Source organism: Ammospiza caudacuta, chromosome 9, assembly GCF_027887145.1.
Source record: "Ammospiza caudacuta isolate bAmmCau1 chromosome 9, bAmmCau1.pri, whole genome shotgun sequence".
Classification (NCBI taxonomy): Eukaryota; Metazoa; Chordata; class Aves; order Passeriformes; family Passerellidae; genus Ammospiza; species Ammospiza caudacuta.
Genome location: NC_080601.1, coordinates 9,001,685 through 9,015,295, shown reverse-complemented (window position 1 = coordinate 9,015,295; position 13,611 = coordinate 9,001,685). Strand labels below are relative to the sequence as shown.

Sequence of the window (13,611 nt, the reverse complement as noted above, 5' to 3'; positions counted from 1 at the left end):
TGAGCAAAGGGACACGAAGTCAGTTTAGTATTTTTACATCCTTAAACTGATTTGGAAGCACTGAGACTCCAGTGATGGGAATGGCAGCAGCTCCAGTGCTGTTAACTGGAAGGGTTTTGCATATGAGTGAGGAGCTTTTGAAAAGCATGGATAATCTGAAATTAGCCACAGCAATATCTGGAGGACCTCAAATCTGATGTCTATACTGTATTCAATGTACCATGAAGCAGAATGGAAGCCAGCCAGTTAAATGCACAGCTGAGCTAGTTGGAGGATATGTGGAAGAGTGAAAGTGTAAAGGTTTGGAGAATGCAGCAGGACATAGGCCCAGAAAAGGAGCTGGGCTCAGTTGATCCTGAAGCTAGGCTTGCTGAGGAGCTGTTGAAGACAAAGCCAGCCTAAAGTAGCAGATGAGATTTATTTTTTTTTTTGGGTAACTATCATGATAAAATTTCAGCATAAATAGGCAGTCATCTGCACTGGTACCTAGATGGACTTGAAGCTTTGATTAGCAGCAGACCAGGAAGAGCATTGCTACCCTAAAAGCTGTGCAATTTCCCAGTGGAATTTAAAACTCCTTTCATCAAACAAAAATTTCCACTAGTGAGAAAGCACCTAGTGATCTGCACATAATTTGGGGTTGGCTGTGTCTTACAATGCAGAAGGTATATGTCTGGGCTGGGGACACTAGTGACTAGTTCCCAGAGATTGTAAATATCCACGGACTCCTGTAAGTCAGAGTGTGTGGCATGAGGAGAAATGGGGTTTAAACTGCAGTGAGGCAGGTTCTGGGTAGCTACAGGTGAAATAATTAGGCAGTAGCATACATTGGCATGGCAAAATGTAGCACTTCCATCTTCTTCCAAGGTTTTTGATGAGAGTTCTTCCAAAGAATGCTGTGGGGTTCTTTGAGGATAAACCAGATGAACATCTTTCATGCACAACAAATGTCTGTTCTGCATTGCTAGGGGCTCAGTGGTGGTCATCTGTGCCTTTTCTAGCCCTATGCTTAAGCAGTGCTAGGTTAAATATGAGTCCTTATTCCTTATGTCTGACAGCAAACTCCAAGTGCACAGACATAATTGGTCTCTAATGATTGGTAAAAGCTGACATGCATTTGATGCTTTGGCAAACTTGGACTCTAGAATTGCTGTCTGATGTGCAAGAGGCAAGTCTGGGAGTGGAAATGAGGGGCTTGAATGTTTTCTGATGCATAACCCCTTCAGGAAATCCCCATTTCAAGTCCGCTGGGGAGTTGTACTAGGGTGCTGATCTGTCTGGGGGTGGTTTTTCTATTCCCTGATCATCTGCTCTGTGCCCAGAGATGGTTACTGTGGTTTTAAGGTGGGTCTGGGGGAGCTTTGGGGCTCCTTGGTGGGTTTTTTCAAAAGCTCATTCTCCAGGTGTCTGGCACGGCATGTGGACTGGGTTCCTTTTTGTGCTTAGCTAGCTTAGCTTAGACAAGAAGTGTTTTTTCCTTTTCCCTGGCCTTGGAGACTGTGACAGCAAACCTAGCAAACCTTCAGTGTTGTTTTTTTTTTTTTTTTTTTTTTTTCCTTGAGTTGAACAGTTCGGTTTTGGTCTGAGATCAGAGAGAAAAACTGAAAAACTGACAGGAGGTGAATCAGCTGGGGACCAGCTGGAAGGTGAGGGACTGCTCCATCCCAGCCCCAGCCCTTGGAAAAGCTGAGCCAACAAGAGAGAAGACACCAAATCCACCAGCTTCATCTGCTGTGAAGAGGGGACCCATGCCAGAGATTCACCAGGTTCTCATCTGTTTTGCCTGAGCTGCTGCATGAACACTTTGGATTTTTTCCCTTCCCTGAGATGGGAGCCAGAGCTGTTTGTTGTTTTTTTTTTTCCCTGCCATGTTGTGGCTGTTGTGTTGGTTGTGTGGTGTGGGTTTTTATTTTTCTTTTTTTTTTTTTTTTGGTTTGTTTGTTTGTTTTTCCCATGGCATTTGGGTTTTTTTTGTGCCAGTGTGGTGTACATGTATTTGGGGAAGTAAGGTCTGACAATTCAATATCTAGCTTTTTTTTTTTTGGTGCCATATGGGCATCCCATTTGTTAGTAAATGGTTGATTTTTTTTCACTTTCATCCACTAGTATTAATTTCTTATTGAGAGAAAGGGATTGTTGGAACTCTTTTTAGAGGAAACACTCATTCCAAAGTGTTTTTCTCATAAACTTGTCTCTCTAAACTAAGACATAACCCCTGGCCCTTCTTGCAGTTCTGCTAATCAGTTTCTTGCTGATGAGTCTGTTGATGACTCCATGCAGGAAATGGGTTTTTGTGTGTTGTGGCTTCAACTTTCACTTGCATAACTTTAAAAGCATAAATTTATAATTATATATATAAAAGTAGTCTTTGAGAATAGCTATAAGTTTCTGTGAAATTTCTGTATAAATAATCGAAATGAGAATATAAATATTGTATTTCTGTGATTAACCTAGCTAAATTTAATTAGCAGTAGAGTCATCCTTGTAGATTGATAGCCTGTCAAAGGCAGGTCCTTCACACCTGCCAACTCACACTTTGCTGAGAGAAAATGAGAAGGCTTTGAAGTGCATTCTGCACCTCCAAATACTTATTTTTGTTGTCCTGATGTTGTTTTTTAAACAGAATTAAAATAAGAACCTCTTCGCTTTTTCCCAGAATATTCCCTTGCTATCTACTTTTTCCCTGCTTTTAGGTGATTGTGAATTACACAGCATCCTAAAAGCATGGCATTATTTATACAGCAATTTTTTTTTAATGGAAGAAGATATTTACTAGAATCAGATCCTATCAACTGGCAAATTTTTGTCCCTTATAATTTCTTTCATCTTCTTGTGTGTTACAATTAATTTACAGTGAATAAATCCAACTACTGATTCTGGGAATTTTTTTAGCAGTTCAAACAGCATTGCTAGCATTTCAGTGGTTCTCCAATATAACTGACATTCTAAGGTCACAGTTATCTTACATGCTGTATTCCCAAAGGTTGCCTGATGGCACTTTGCATACACTGCCTGCCCTGTAGCCTGTAATATTATTCACAAAGACCTGGAGATGTTTTTGGGAGTTTTTATGTGCTTTCTCACTTGAATTTAAATGGCCTTTGTCTAGATTTCTTCTTAGAGAAGCGAGTATATCTCGACGTCTTTTTGTTCATTTTTGGGCACAGATTTATTGAAACATGCCCAAATGCAGATTAAGGCCTTCAGCACGTTGCTGCAATTTTGGGTTTGCTTTTCCATCCATTAATATTTCCAGGGAAACCTGCACATTTCCCAACACCACAAGCTCCATTGCCCAGTGGAAAACATGATGGAAGAAGTAACAAACTGGTTATTTCTATCCTCCTCAAAGCAAACACACACAAAATTTTGTACCACCACAGGGAAGTGGAAGAGGAGGTGCATGTCCCTGTGCAATGTGATTGCAGAGCTCAGAGGACAGCTGAGGCTTTTAGAAACCCACCCTGGTGGACTCAGCACCCCTAATTTCTGCCACTGGTAGAGAGATGATGTTTAACCCAAACAATTCCATAAGGGTAAGCAGCACCAGGAGCTGATCTTACTCCAAACACCTTTGCTGATGGGTGATAGTTTGGCATTCAAATTCTGCTCAACTTTTTGTAATCTTAGATCTGTTTTGCATAGTGAAAATAATTCACAAGTTTGCCTAGATGCTGAACTTTTGAAAATGAGTTATGACTGACCTCAAACTCTCCAAAAGGACCACTGTGGGCAAAGGGACCAAAACTACTCAAAAGTCAACAGCTGCAGTAAAGATACACCTATGGAGTAATGGTACTGATAGAAGCCATTTAGAATTTTATTTTTAAAGATATTTTTAAGGCTACTGTAACAAAAAGAAAAAAGAAAAAAAGAGTCCAGTTTGGTGGGCTTTGTAGGAACCAGTGGGGCCTGATGCACCAGGCTGGGGCTGCCCCTGCTCCCTCCCTCCCTCTCACAGCATTGTGGCAGATCTGAAAGGATATGTGGAGAATTCATGGAAAGGGGTCAAGTCACAGATTAAACAGTTATTAATCATATTTGGTATTTTTCAGCATTTTTTGTCCTCTGTGGAAAATGGAGCTGCTGCCAAATTACTTTGTGAGTTTTTATCATTGCTTTTGTCAGACGTTTGATTGTAAATTCAAAGTCAGTTCTTTAAAAGGCAAAATGTCATGGAATATTTAACAGTACCACCAAAGTCAGAAAGTGCACAGAAATCCCTGTAATTCAAACCTCTGTTCATGGCACAAAAGGGCAAAGTACACCAAAAAGATAGTTTAATTTGCCAAAAGAAAAAATCTGTATCACAGGTATTTTTTAAAAAAGAGATCAGCTTAGTATTGTGCAACAAGTGAATCACAGTTTGTCCGTAAGATGGTGCAGACTTGCTTAGGATCCCAAAGAAAACAATATTTTTAGCAAGACAGTTATCCAGCTGTAAAAAGGCAGTTTAATCCTGTGCCTTTGAGGAGCTGACAGTATCTTGCCTTTTCTATTTGTCTTACATTTGGACAGATCATAATATTTTTAATAAGAATTTGTGGGAGGAAAAAAGCAATGGTAGTGAAATCTCTTGTGAAATCACTTGAGATTGCTTTTCACTTGCCTGAATAAATTTGATATCGATTTTTGTCCTTTTATAAGAATGAAAGGTTAATGAAAACAATCCCATTGCTTTCATCCCTTGGTAGAAATTATGTAATACATAGAGGACTGAGTCTTTTAGTTTTTCTGCCTAACAAAAATGTTAGTGATGAAGTATTAGCCTTATGAAAGATTAGCTGTTGTGATAGGCAAAGAGTTATGGTAGAGTATCTTCAAGAGCTGTCGTGCAGTGCATGACAGATTAATAACGCCAGACTTTTCATACTTTACTCACTGGCAATTTGAGATTGGTGCCATCAGGACTGGGATCTGTACTCCCTAGATCTGCAGAGAATGTTTTATTTCTTATGACATTCAATAGAACCTAGAAGATACACTCTTGTATTTCCACAGGGGAGGAGGACAGTGGAGCTGCTCCCTAGTAGAGTCTCTGGAATGACTTTCCTGGAGAGAGACAACATCTGTAGAAGACCTTGAAGGTGTGATATTTCAAAAGCAAAACTCTCTATCCCTGGCATGAAAAGCCCCATGGTGACAGCTGGTGCTCAGCTATCCTTATAGCAACACTTGTAAAGGCCTGAGCAGATGGCTATGGGGTGATTGGGGCATGATGCAATGTCAGAGGTGGCACCAAAGCAGCTCCCTGTGCCTTGGTAGAGGCGTTCAGCCTTCATGTTCCATACCACTCTTCCCAAGGCTGGCCTCTGACCAGGAGAGAAACACTGGGTCCTCCAAAATGTGTGATGCCTAGCAGAGGTCCCTCTGCCAGACAGAAGAGCAGCAGCCATTCTGGATCAGCCTTAAATGGTTTCAAACCTACTTGTCTTTGTTGCTTTTCACAGTTCTTGAAAAAAGGTTCCCCTTTATGAATGAGATGAGGGAGTTTAGACAGCCCCTGCCTTTGCTCAGGTCTCTGGCAGTGGGCAGCAGCTTTATTCAGGCGGCCAGCGCCCTGAAACCACTCTCACTCTCCAGTTCTTAATAAATGACCAATCCAGGTCTATTACAATGTGAATTATTTATTGAATAGGCACAAGGAAAAACAGATGTAAGGCTTTAACAGGCTTACTTACTACATGGGATAAATGAAAAAGAACTACTAGTATAGATTAGGAACCAATGTCACTTACCAATGACTGATAGTGGTGCATGGAAGTCTCCTTCCTCTCAATCCCAGGGAAGTATAACTCGAGGTGGACGTCTTCACTTTCAAGGAGAACTCTCCATATACTCAGAGAGTATGTAAGAGATTTCTGATTTTATGAAAATTTTAGTGGTCTTTTATAGTTTGTGAAAGTGCTGTGTCTGTCAGTCATGGATTTTTGCTTATCTTTCCCCATGCATTCGAGGCAAGTTGTTTATTGCTGGCTAAGGATGTTTTCAGCCAGGATAACTCACCACAAGGCAAGCTTATTCTGGCCTAGTTTAGCCTTATGCAGTAAAGAGAAACTTCTGTGTCAGGGGGGTGAAAGGTCCTGTCACACCCTTGAACTTGAAATCAGTCCCAGCCCTTAAGCTTTGTGCAGATTGAGCAGGTATGAGTGGAGATCAATGAACTCTGCAGCCTGCCTTTCTCTCCCAGACTGAGATGTGCTTACCCTGGTGTCTCCATGGGTTCCCTCTTGCTAATGTTTGTATGGAGTCTGCTGCCCTGGCGTGTCTATGGACTCCTCTGCACACTGCAAGCTTCTGCTCACAAAAATGCAAGCAGGGAAGTTCAATTCCTTTGCTGTTTGCCAGCCATGTGTTCCCTTTGGGGCGTGAGTGAGATAAAGATTCTTCATTGCACGCTTACACGCAAAAGCAAATTTTTATTCAATCCATGCAGTCAGATTTGGTTGTTTTATAAACAGTTTTATAAACAATTGCTACACCCACAATTTGTTTTAAGGTCTTATATAATCTTTGCTCCATAAATAAACCTCTGAGCTGGAAAGCAATGAACTGCAAGAAAGAATTACATTTCTACACCAATGGCTAAAGTTTAATCACACCTCCCAAAGCAGACAATTTCTGACAGCATGGCAAATTTATTTTCCTGAAGACACACAGTTGATAAATATAACATGTTGTTGGCAAATGTAGTCATTTTTCAACTTCTGAAAACCTTTACAATTCGGTATAGCCAAAGAGACTGTGTGTCAGATGCAGGATTGATAAAGAATTGCAATCTCCAATTGTACTTAAAAACCCCATCCCACACAAGAACTTGGTCTGTCAACATCCCATAAGATCAATGATGAAAAACATGCTGCAAACTGTCCTTGTCCTATTTTGTTGCATTTTTTCTGTTAGAAGGGGCTTAAAAACAGCATCTGCCCAGTTATTGCAGTATAAGCATTCAAACCAGCACTTAAAATATGAAATGTCTGTGTGTACAAACTTCTGCAATGTCTTATTTACAGATTGTCCTCCAACAGCTGTAATTCAATTTGTATTTTGTGGATTTGGTCTTGAAATCAGTGCTTAAATCTATCTAACTCATGAACTGTAGTTGCGGGTTGCTCAGGTTATACCTGACCTAAGCTTTGAGCCAAGCTCCATGCTGCCCTCCATAAACACTATTATGATTAAAAACAGGTGTGCTGGGGCTGTGGGGTTTTTCTTTCTTGTCTTTGCATAGGGAGGGAAGACATCAGAGGAACTCATATTATGGTCCTACTTTCAGTTTGGGATTTTATGATTAAAACAAAGGTAGAGGCTTAAAAAAAAGATAATTAGTAAATTCACTGGATTTTCTGTTGCTACTGAATTACTGTTGCTACTGTTTGCTTGTATTTCTTTGGGCGTAGGGAGGTAGATCTCCAATGTGAGGCAACTGCCGTGAGTTTATTACTCTAATATTTAATTTTTGCTTTTTGCATGTTTTATGAAGAACTTACATTAAATTTTGAATATTGGAAGTTTAATACCTACAAGCCACTCTTCAGTTGCTTTTTGTTTACTTGTATTTGCATCCTACCTGCTGGTTTGGCTCTGTTGGAGATCTTTCTCTGTTCATTTTTATAAGGCCTCATTCAATAGAGGATGTTTATAAAATCATTCTGGAGCCATAATAGCTGGCTTTCTGTTTCTTCTTATTTCTCTGTTTCAAATTTGACCTCACTGTTGGTTTCATCTCTTTGAGTTTGAAACTGACATTTTAAATTATTCTCCTTTTGCATTTTAAATAGATTAATTACTAGGTAGTATGCAGAATACCTTCTTGGTGTGCCAGGCTATTTCCATCTCTCTAATCCATATTAAAGTTTACCCTCTTGTGTCAGCAATGGCCTACCCACAGTCTTAGTTGTATCTGTGAGTACTTAGAAAATTTCAACCCTTCAATACAGATTTAGAGCCAGGTGACCTCTACACCCTGTGTTTGTTTGCTGGGTGAGTTCATTTGGCCATGAGGTTGTGCTCACTAAAGGAAATGAGTCTGGAATAGAGACCAGATTAAAAGTGAGTGATGGTCATTGCGTCTTTAATATTGCCACTGACTATTGTCTAGACATCAGAAAGAAATCTGATAAATTTTGCTGTTCCAGTCCCACTTGTCAATGACACGTTTCCAACCCTCTACCAGTGCAGACCAGCGTGCTGACAGCAGCAGCAGCCACTGCTGGGCCTGTGAGCAAGCAGCTGAGGCTCCTGGTTCCAGCTGCTCTGCTTGCCTTAAGCACCATCATTCTCCCACTGGAATCTGACTGCCTGCTCCTGCCCGGAGAGGAGGCTCCTGCCTTTTTTACTCACTATGTTATTAAACATGTGTCGTTCCTGAGACACTGGAAGGTGAGTCAGATGTTGTCCCTATCTGGCATTTTAGTGAGGGGACTGAGACTAGAAGGGTTTGAGTGCTTTGTCCTCCTCACTTCCCTACTTTGAAGAGTTACCTTTGCTGCCTAACACTAAGATTTCTCAAAACCACTCCCCATGAATAAGTTCTTTGGTCCATTGACTTATAATTCAGACACAGTTTGCATTGAAAAGAATTCAGTGATTTGCTAAGAAATCAACCGGTTTTGAAACAAAAAACTTGAAAAATGAGAATATGCTTGCACAGAGACTCCCTAAGACTGTAGTAGCTATACATATCCTTCTGTGCTCTTTGTCAGTATGTCTTTTGTTTGCAGTAGGTGTGAATATTTTGTGCTGGCTGTTGGTGCTAAAGGTCTGTGTTTGTGGTGGGTGTTGTTGCTTTAGAGCCATTTTCTTTCAGCATTTTAGTGAGAAAGGAGTGCTCTGGTTTTGAACCTTGCTGAAAAAGACCCAGAACACTGACACAGCTGATAGCTCCCTTGTTGTTAGGTTTTATTAAGTGCAAGAGGTGGCTGTTCTCCTGTGCCTGGGGGAGGTCTGGAGCTATTGCCAGCACTTACAATCCATGCAACAAATAGCTACAGAGAGAGCAACGTATGGATTAAAGGTGCGACAGACAGTTTATTTGTATGTCAAAATGCACAGGCCTTAAAGGCTGATTTAGCTGGTTTGGATTTGGCTTGGCTGAATTTCAGTAAAGGCTCTTTTATTAAAATTATGTCACCCTTGTAGAATAAGGTGACTTTTTCTGGACTTAGTCATGCTAATGACTACGTAATTAAACAGTCAGGTATCAGTGGGAATACCAATAAATACAAAACTGGTAATACCCAAGGGTTTGTGAGAATATTGGTAATATAATAGGAGTTTATGTAGGATTTTTTTTCAGTGAAAAAAAATTCATATTAATTCTGTGAACCACCAGGATTTTAGTAATGGGTAGGAAGTACTAACAGATATTTCTATGTTGATGTGATGTAAAATGCATGTCCTCAAAAGTTATCATCAAATGGATTTGATAGGAAAGATGTGTGCTGATGTCTTTACAAACAATGAGTCTTAATGTCTCTACCAATTTCAAGCCACAGCTTTGTTACAGAACCCAGACAGTTTAAATCCTGAAACAGCAAATGGGTCCACACAAGCCTGAGTTTCTGAACTTGGGGGGAAATTATATATTTAAGGGGGAATATATGGTGGGTGGTTTGGGAAGGCTGTACCTTCCTAGTACCTCAGCCCATGGGGAAAGGAAGGAGGGCAGAGTGTAGCAGTGAGCTCAGGGTAAAAGGGGCTGTGTCCTCCCAAACCTTGAGAGCAAAAACCCTGTAGGTGTGGGCCCCAGTGGCCTCTCTCCCTTTATTAGAATAAAGTTGCAGGACTCCTCTTTGTGAACACTGGCTTTGCATGGAGCGATTTTCCACACAGACTCAAGTGTCTATCTAATTCAGATAACTTTTCCATATCATCATGACCTTAGCGATTTTGTTGCTCTGTTCTTGATACGCTGTATAGGATGGCCTTGATATAGGACAGACTAGGAATTCAGGAAATATAAAGGAGTAGCTTGGTAGAAATGTGCTGAAATGTGAAAAATGCTATTCTCGAGCCTGTTAAAATAGAGGCCTTTCTGGTTATCTCAACAGGGCCATTATTTTTAAATATTTTCCCCCAATGCCATTTTTCTCTTTGGTGCCACTGTTTTAATGTAGTTGTTTAAAATAATAAGCCCAAGTGAAAATGCTGATGCAGTACAGCATGATGCACTGCCAGTGCTGAGAGATTAGATTGGGGTGTTCAATTAACCCTGCAGCTATAATTTAAAGCAGGACTTAGAGCAGATGTGCTTTATGCATAACTTGTTTCCTAATGCAGGGCTGATGTACCTATTAATGAGCAGAAATGGGAAGTGGAAGCTCCATTTTATTAATCCTGCTAATTGGTTATTTAATATTTGTGTGACGCAATGTCATGTAAATTATTAGCCACACCGTCAGAAATAATGCAAAGCCAGAAACTGTCTGACTTGTACAGAGAGCAGTGAGTAGCTACTCCTAAATTATGAATGACCAGGAGAAAAGTAATCCAAAGAACCATCTCTGTGCTTGGAGAGGATGCATGCATTGTGTACCTGGATCCCAGTGACCAAGAAGTGAGTGTGCTGTACCCACAGCATGGGCACAGAGTCTCTCTTGGAGCTTTTGAAGGCCTTTGGAGCTGCTTGTCCCTCTGACGGGGGGTGCTCAGGCAAGCTCTGAAAGCTGGTGTCAGCAGCAGGGAAGTAATGAGTGCCCAGGGCATTGGGACTTGTGCAGGTTTCATGTTTTAACACAAACCTGGGAAAAGATGACATTATGAACTTCTGTGCAAATATGCTTCCAAGAGACCATGAAAGGTCCCCAAAGTGATCACTGCAGTGGGTCCCTCCTGTGGGGATGGCCCCGCTGATTCCCAGTGCCTGGAATGCAGCAGGACTCCTTTGGCTTTGAAGATTCAGAGAGATTTGCTCATTTTCATCTCCCGTCTTCTCTCCAGGCCACCAGACCTGTCCAGTTGAAGGACAGATTTTCCAAGCACAGTCTTTAGGCTGCAGGGCAGCTTCTTTACTTCTGGCCTTCATGTGACTTTTATTACTAATTGCTTTAACCCAAAGGAAAAAATGAAAGGGAAGAAAATCAGCAATGTGATAGAGTATAATGAGAACAGAAAGCAAAAGCATTTCCAGGAGGGAAAGTGAAATACTGAAGAAAGTAATAAAAGGAAAGTTGTTTTTTTTTTTTTCCCCAATATATGCTAAAAAGTAAATTACTAAACACTAGGCTGTGTTGAGAGTTTGGTCTGTAAATTTCCAGTAGAAAGTCTGAACTGCATTTCAGGCTACAGGAAGTAAGTTTTTTATTGCTGGTGCTAGCAAAACCCAGGTGGTAGCATCTCACCCAGGGTGTATCAGCAAATTAAATCCTGTGTAACTTCTACTTGACCTACTCCCAGAGAAGTTCTTATATCAATGTAAGTGAGAAATTTCCTGTCCAGAGAAACTGATACATCTCTAGCACAGTTCAGCCAGAAGGTGTAGGAGATCGCCACAGCTTCTTGAGGAGAATAGAATACAAGAGAGGTGTTAAGCAGTATTTATTTCGCACCATCATTGCCTTATTCTGCAGTGTCATTGATTCATGCAATGCACATCTTCCATGGTGCTGGGGTAAATGTGCTCATTTGGCAATTATCATGTAAGCTGTAGAAATTAACCCTGTTTTGTTTCAAAGTTCTTGGTTTCTTTGCTTGCTTGCAATCTATATGAACTGTTTTGTGCACATGGCAAAAGATGAGTGGAGAAGAAAAGTAACTGCATGCACACACTATTGGACTTCTAAGGCTGAAGGGACCTCTGTGGTGTTCTACTCTACTCTAATTTCTAGTCTTCCAGGGCCTTGGTCATCACTGGTGCATGATCATTGCACTTGGGAGCCTCATTTGCCGTGTGGAGATTGGGGCACCTGATATGCAGAGGAACGGTCATGGTAAGAACCTCTCAAATGTTGTTCTCATTCTGTTAGTTATTGAAACACTTTTTATCTGAAATGTGTACTGGATTCAATAGAAATAAGTTTCAAATCCACTTCACTTTATCCTGTATTGGAATGCAGGTGCTATAAAACATTACTTCTTCAACTGAACCTTGGTTTGCTTTTGCTCCTTCTGTAGTGATCCTGCAGAGATTTACACTCTTGTTTCAAATGTTTAAATACAGTGGTATAGATTATGCTTTTATCTAGTCTTAGGAGTTGAGGCTTTGTCTTCATCAGATTTTGCAGGAAGAGTGTCTCCAGTACTTCAATAAGTTGTGATGATAATTTCTGCGGTGTGCTTGTTACTTTGATTTATTTTTATTTGCAACATGCATCCAAGTTCTGTTTTGTAGTTAACATTAGCCAGCATAACTTTTAGACAGATTCTTCTTTTCCCAGAGACAACTGATAAATGGGCTTTTAATAAGAGAAATCTTGTTTTACTTCTAATTAGTAAAGTATGGCCTCAATACTTATTTCTTTACATTCACTAACTCTGCCAGCGTCTTGTTATTTTTGAAGTTGTAGTCACTGGCATAGACCAGGCTTCATGGCCATACCTGACTGCCAAATCTCAGTGCCCACCAATATTAGAAAGTGCTCACCTTCCTGATGTTTGCCACTGTGGTGTGTGTGAGGAGCAGTATAATTAGCCTGGGAGTTAGGTGCTTTTCCTACAACAAGCAAAGAAGCCTAAGATATTTAATTAGCTTAGAACCAATTAGCTTGATTTTTTTAAAGATATTTTTTTCTAATTTTATTTTGAAAATTCTGTTACTTTGGGTAGGGGGAAGGTAATTATAGTTTTTGAAACTGATGCAGTCTTGACATTTTGAGGAGGGAGAAGGCAAAACAACTTGTGATCCTTCTTCTAATTGTAAAGGTAGCTTTTTGGTAACCTACCCAACTTGGGGCTGCTCAGAGGCATTAAAATGCTGTTTGACAATCTTGATTTGTATAACTCATCCCTTCATTTGTGTACCAGTAGAATAAAACCTATAATTACTACACTAAATATAATTTGGTTATAGGTTTATTCATATTCATGACTCTGTGTGAGGCTGAAAATGCCATCTCAATAGAGTACAGTTACTGATCACATGAAGTGACTGATCTTTTAATTGGTTTAAAATTATGATAATCTTGGTTTCACTTCCCTGCAGAGGACCACTGAAGGAAAAAAAAAGTCATATTTTGTCAGAGCCCATAAAAACACAATTTCTAATACTAGCTTAAAGGGACTTTGGGTTCAATTACTGTAGACCAGGGTTAAGGTTTTATACAAGATCAGTGCCAGTTAAGCAAGGTCTCTGCCTCTTCACGATCTCTAACATTATTTTTTGTTATAGTAAAGAAGAGTCAATTTTCCATTAACATTTAAAAAATGTTTTTCTTTATGAAATCATATTCCAATGATTCTTAAAATCCTTCATAATTAAACCTCTGCTGCAGTTAGAAATATTGTCATAATTTCTGCATAAACCTGCATTTCTGAAAGATGAATAGTGGTGAATATATGTTTAAGTTCCCGTATAGCATGCAAATTGTGCATGAGCTACAGTTTTTTTTGCCAGTTTTGGAGACTGTTCTGATATACAAAAGCAATTGGGTAAAATACATTACCAGCATCTTT

At 40.0% G+C, this 13,611-nt stretch overlaps 1 long non-coding RNA gene across 1 annotated transcript; it reads left to right on the top strand.

The window, feature by feature from the left end:
- Nucleotides 1–1,576: 1,576 nt before the first annotated feature.
- LOC131561542 (uncharacterized) lies at nucleotides 1,577–5,917 on the top strand. Its single transcript, XR_009275077.1, has 3 exons — nucleotides 1,577–1,766; nucleotides 4,056–4,101; nucleotides 5,002–5,917. It is a non-coding gene; the product is annotated as an uncharacterized LOC131561542 (long non-coding RNA).
- The last annotated feature ends 7,694 nt before the right edge of the window (nucleotides 5,918–13,611 follow it).